The sequence below is a fragment of the Tachyglossus aculeatus genome, chromosome X1 (assembly GCF_015852505.1).
Source record: "Tachyglossus aculeatus isolate mTacAcu1 chromosome X1, mTacAcu1.pri, whole genome shotgun sequence".
Taxonomy (NCBI): Eukaryota; Metazoa; Chordata; class Mammalia; order Monotremata; family Tachyglossidae; genus Tachyglossus; species Tachyglossus aculeatus.
Window position 1 is genome coordinate 102,004,580 of NC_052101.1, and position 6,382 is coordinate 102,010,961.

Here is a 6,382-nt window from a genome sequence, read left to right on the forward strand (position 1 = left end):
TTTATTTATTTATTTTACTTGTACATCATCATCAATCGTATTTATTGAGCACTTACTGTGTGCAGAGCACTGGACTAAGCGCTTGGGAAGTACAAATTGGCAACATATAGAGACAGTCCCTACCCAACAGTGGGCTCACAGTCTAAACAATCAATCAGTCAATCGTATTTATGGAGCGCTTACTGTGTGCGGAGCACTGGACTAAGCGCTTGGGAAGGACAAGTTGGCCACAGAATTTACTTATTTATAAATTTATTTATTTATTTATTTTACTTGTACATCATCATCAATCGTATTTATTGAGCGCTTACTATGTGCAGAGCACTGTAACTAAGCGCTTGGGAAGTACAAATTGGCAACATATAGAGACAGTCCCTACCCAACAGTGGGCTCACAGTCTAAACAATGAATCAATCAGTCAATCAGTCAGTCAATCGTATTTATGGAGCACTTACTGTGTGCAGAGCACTGGACTAAGCACTTGGGAAGGACAAGTTGGCGACAGAATTTATTCATTTATAAATTTGTTTATTTATTTATTTTACTTATACATCATCAATCGTATTTATGCAGCGCTTACAGTGTGCAGAGCACTGGACTAAGCGCTTGGGAAGGACAAGTTGGCCACAGAATTTATTTATTTATAAATTTGTTTATTTATTTATTTTACTTGTACATCATCATCAATCGTATTTATTGAGCGCTTACTATGTGCAGAGCACTGTACTAAGCGCTTGGAAAGTACAAGTTGGCAACATATAGAGACAGTCCCTACCCAACAGTGGGCTCACAGTCTAAACAATCAATCAATCAATCGTATTTATGGAGCGCTTACTGTGTGCAGAGCACTGGACTAAGCGCTTGGGAAGGACAAGTTGGCGACAGAATTTATTTATTTATAAATGTATTTATTTATTTTACTTGTACATCATCATCAATCGTATTTATTGAGCGCTTACTATGTGCGGAGCACTGGACTAAGCGCTTGGGAAGTACAAATTGGCAACATATGGAGACAGTCCCTACCCAACAGTGGGCTCACAGTCTAAACAATCAATCAATCAGTCAATCGTATTTATGGAGCGCTTACTGTGTGCAGAGCACTGGACTAAGCGCTTGGGAAGGACAAGTTGGCCACAGAATTTACTTATTTATAAATTTATTTATTTATTTATTTAACTTGTACATCATCATCAATCGTATTTATTGAGCACTTACTATGTGCGGAGCACTGGACTAAGCGCTTGGGAAGTACAAATTGGCGACATATAGAGACAGTCCCTACCCAACAGTGGGCTCCCAGTCTAAACAATCAATCAATCAATCAGTCAATCGTATTTATGGAGCGCTTACTGTGTGCAGAGCACTGGACTAAGCGCTTGGGAAGGACAAGTTGGCGACAGAATTTATTTATTTATAAATTTGTTTATTTATTTATTTTACTTGTACATCATCATCAATCGTATTTATGGAGCGCTTACTATGTGCAGAGCACTGGACTAAGCATTTGGGAAGTACAAATTGGCAACATATAGAGACAGTCCCTACCCAACAGTGGGCTCACAGTCTAGAAGGGGGAGACGGAGAACAAAACCAAACATACGAACAAAATAAAATAAATAGAATGGATATGGACGAGGAAAATAAATAAATAAATAAATAGAGTGGTAAATATGTACAAACAATCCCGGCTCCGCCACATGTCTGCTGTGTGACCTTGGGCAAGTCGCTTCACTTCTCTGAGCCTCAGTTACCGCATCTGGAAAATGGGGATTAAGACTGTGAGCCCCCCGTGGGGCAACCTGATCACTTTGTATCCCCCTCCAGCGCTTAGAACAGTGCTTTGCACATAGTAAGCGCTTAACAAATGCCAACATTATTATTATTGTTATATGGAGACAGTCCCTACCCAACACTTTCACGTGGGGGGGCGAGTTTCTGAAGGGTATTTCATTCACTCGTATTTACTGAGCGCTTACTGTGTGCAAAGCCCTGGACTGAGCACTTGGAAAGTCCAATTCGGCGACAGGGAGAGACAGTCCCTACCCAGAAGCAGCGTGGCTCAGTGGAAAGAGCCCGGGCTTTGGAGTCAGAGATCATGGGTTCAAATCCCGGCTCCTCCAACTGTCAGCTGTGTGACTTTGGGCAAGTCACTTCACTTCTCTGGGCCTCAGTTACCTCATCTGTAAAATGGGGATTAAAACTGTGAGCCCCCCGTGGGACAACTTGATCACCTTGTAACCTCCCCCAGCGTTTAGAACAGTGCTATGCACATAGTAAGCGCTTAACAAATGCCATCATCATCAACAACGGGCTGTTAAGCGCTCGCTACGGGCCGGGCAATCAATCAATCGTATTTACTGAGCGCTTACTGTGTGCAGAGCACTGTACTGAGCGCTTGGGAAGTACAGGTTGGCAACATAGAGAGACGGTCCCTACCCAACAGTGGGATCACAGTCTAGAAGGGGGAGACAGAGAACAAATCAATCAATCAATCGTATTTATTGAGCGCTTACTGTGTGCAGAGCACTGTACTAAGCGCTTGGGAAGTACAGGTTGGCAACATAGAGAGACGGTCCCTACCCAACAGTGGGCTCACAGTCTAGAAGGGGGCAAAACCAAACATATTAACAAAATAAAATTAATAGAATAGATATGTACAAGTAGAATAAATAAATAGAGTAATAAATACAAACAAACATATATACATATATACAGGTGCTGTGGGAAAGGGAAGGAGGTAAGGCGGAGGGGGACGAGGAGGAGAGGAAGGAAGGGGCTCAGTCTGGGAAGGCCTCCTGGAGGAGGTGAGCTCTCAGTAGGGCCTTGAAGGGGGGAAGAGAGCTAGCTTGGCGGATGGGCAGAGGGAGGGCATTCCAGGCCAGGGGGATGATGTGGGCACTGGACTAAGCGCTGGGGTAGATATAAACTGATCAGGTGGGACCCTAAATTGCGGAAGCAGTGTAGCTGAGTGGAAAGAGCACGGGTTTGGGGGTCAGAGATTGTAATAATAATAATAATAACCTTGGTATTTAAGCACAAGTACAGTACCAAGCACTGTTCTAAGCGCTGGGGTAGATACAAGGTAATCAGGTTGTCCCACATGGGGCTCACAGTCTTCATCCCCATTTTTACAGGTGAGGTAACTGAGGCCCAGAGAAGTTAAGTGACTTGCCCAAGGTCACACAGCCGACAAGTGGCAGAGCTGGGATTAGAACCCATGACCTCTGACTCCCAAGCCCCGGCTCTTTCCACCGAGCCACGCTGCTTCTTAGTAAACTGATCAGGTGGGACCCTAAATTGCGGAAGCAGGTGGCTGAGTGGAAAGAGCACGGGTTTAGGAGTCAGAGATCGTGGGTTCTAATAATACTAATAATTTTGGTATTTGTTAAGTGCTTACTATGTGCCAAGCACTGTTCTAAGCGCTGGGGGAGATACAAGGTCATCAGGTTGTCCCATGGGGGGCTCACAGCCTTAAACCCCCATTTTACAGATGAGGTAACTGAGGCCCAGAGAAGTTAAGTGACCTGCCCCAAGTCACACAGCTGATAGGTGGCGGAGCTGGGATTAGAACCCATGACCTCTGACTCGCAAGCATGTGCTCTTTCCACTGAGCCACACCGCTTCTCTAATCTCTAATCCCGGCTCTGTCGCTCGTCAGCCGTGTGACTTTGGACAAGTCACTTAACTTCTCTGGGCCTCAGTTACCTCATCTGGAAAATGGGGATTAAGACTGTGAGTGCCACGTGGGACAGAGACTGAGTCCGACCTGACTATCTTGTATCTACCCTAGTGCTTTGAACAGTGCTTGGCACATAAAAAGCGCTTAACAAGTACCATTATTATTGTTTAGTCACCCCCGGGTTGATTTCTCTTTAGTGCATGACTCCAACCATCTACAGCTCAGCCATATTGTCGAAGGAGTTGCTCCACTGCATCATTAAAATGTCTCTTTTGGTCTCCTGAATTTGGGGTAAAACCCTTCACTTCTCTGGGCCTCAGTTACCTCAACCGTAAAATGGGGATTCAGACTGTGAGCCCCACGTGGGACAACCTGATTACCTTGTATCTACCCCAGCGCTTAGTACAGGGCTTGGCACATAGTAAGCGCTTTACAAATACCATCATCATTATTATTACTATTAATCCCTGTTTTACAGATGAGGGAACTGAGTCACAGAGAAGTGAAAGGTTTTACCCCAAATTCACTCATCATTCATATCTATTAAGTGTTTATTGTGTGCAGAGCACTGTACTAAGCACTTGGGAAAGTGCAATACAACAAGAGACAGTGACGATCCCTGTCCAATCCCACAGCAGACGCGGCAGAGCCGGGAATAGAAGCAGCGTGGCCTTATGGATAGAGCATAGAGTGGGAGTCGGAATCGGAATTATATAGCTATAATTCTATTTGTTCTGACGATTTTTTTCATTCATTCATTCATTCAATCGTATTTATTGAGCGCTTACTGTGTGCAGAGCACTGTACTAAGCGCTTGGGAAGTACAAGTTGGCAACATATAGAGACGGTCCCTACCCAACAGCGGGCTCACGGTCTAGAAGGGGGAGACGGACAACAGAACAAAACATATTAACAAAATAAAATAAATAAAATAAATATGTACAAATTAAATAAATAAATAGAGTAATAAATACGTACAAACATATATACAGGTGCTGTGGGGAGGGAAAGGAGGTAAGATGAGGGGATGGGGAGGGGGAGGAGGGGGAGAGGAAGGAAGGGGCTCAGTCTGGGAAGGCCTCCTCAACCTCTCAGCTGCCTTCGACACTGTGGACCACCCCCTTCTCCTCAACACGCTATCTGACCTTGGCTTCACTCCGTCCTCTCCTGGTTCTCCTCTTATCTCTCCGGTTGTTCTTTCTCAGTTTCTTTTACAGGCTCCTCCTCCCCCTCCCATCCCCTTACTGTGGGGGTTCCTCAAGGTTCAGTGCTTGGTCCCCTTCTGTTCTCAATCTACACTCACTCCCTTGGTGACCTCATTCGCTCCCACGGCTTCAACTATCATCTCTACGCTGATGACACCCAGATCTACATCTCTGCCCCTGCTCTCTCCCCCTCTCTCCAGGCTCGCATCTCCTCCTGCCTTCAGGACATCGCCATCTGGATGTCTGCCCGCCACCTAAAGCTCAACATGTCCAAGACTGAACTCCTTGTCTTCCCTCCCAAACCTTGTCCTCTCCCTGACTTTCCCATCTCTGTTGACAGCACTACCATCCTTCCCGTCTCACAAGCCTGCAACCTTGGTGTCATCCTCGACTCCGCTCTCTCATTCACCCCTCACATCCAAGCCGTCACCAAAACCTGCCGGTCTCAGCTCCGCAACATTGCCAAGATCCGCCCTTTCCTCTCCATCCATACCGCTACCCTGCTCGTTCAAACTCTCATCCTATCCCGTCTGGACTACTGCATCAGCCTTCTCTCTGATCTCCCATCCTCGTGTCTCTCTCCACTTCAATCCATACTTCATGCTGCTGCCCGGATTATCTTTGTCCAGAAACACTCTGGGCATATCACTCCCCTCCTCAAAAATCTCCAGTGGCTACCAATCAATCTGCGCATCAGGCAGAAACTCTTCACCCTGGGCTTCAAGGCTGTCCATCACCTCGCCCCCTCCTACCTCACCTCCCTTCTCTCCTTCTCCAGCCCAGCCCGCACCCTCCGTTCCTCCACCGCTAATCTCTTCACCGTACCTCGTTCTCGCCTGTCCCGCCATCGACCCCCAGCCCACGTCATCCCCCGGGCCTGGAATGCCCTCCCTCTGCCCATCCGCCAAGCTAGCTCTCTTCCTCCCTTCAAGGCCCTGCTGAGAGCTCACCTCTTCCAGGAGGCCTTCCCAGACTGAGCCCCTTCCTTCCTCTCCCCCTCGTCCCCCCTCCATCCCTCCATCTTACCTCCTTCCCTTCCCCACAGCACCTGTATATATGTATATATGTTTGTACATATTTATTACTCTATTTATTTATTTATTTTACTTGTACATATCTATTCTATTTATTTTATTTTGTTAGTATGTTTGGTTTTGTTCTCTGTCTCCCCCTTCTAGACTGTGAGCCCACTGTTGGGTAGGGACCGTCTCTATATGTTGCCAATTTGTACTTCCCAAGCGCTTAGTACAGTGCTCTGCACATAGTCAGTGCTCAATAAATATGATTGATGATGACGATGATGAGGTGAGCTCTCAGTAGGGCTTTGAAGGGAGGAAGAGAGCTAGCTTGGCGGATGTGGGGAGGGAGGGCATTCCAGGCCAGGGGGATGACGTGGGCCGGGGGTCGACGGCGGGACAGGTGGGAACAAGGCACGGTGAGGAGATTAGCGGCAGAGGAGCGGAGGGTGCGGGCTGGGCTGTAGGAGAGAATGGAG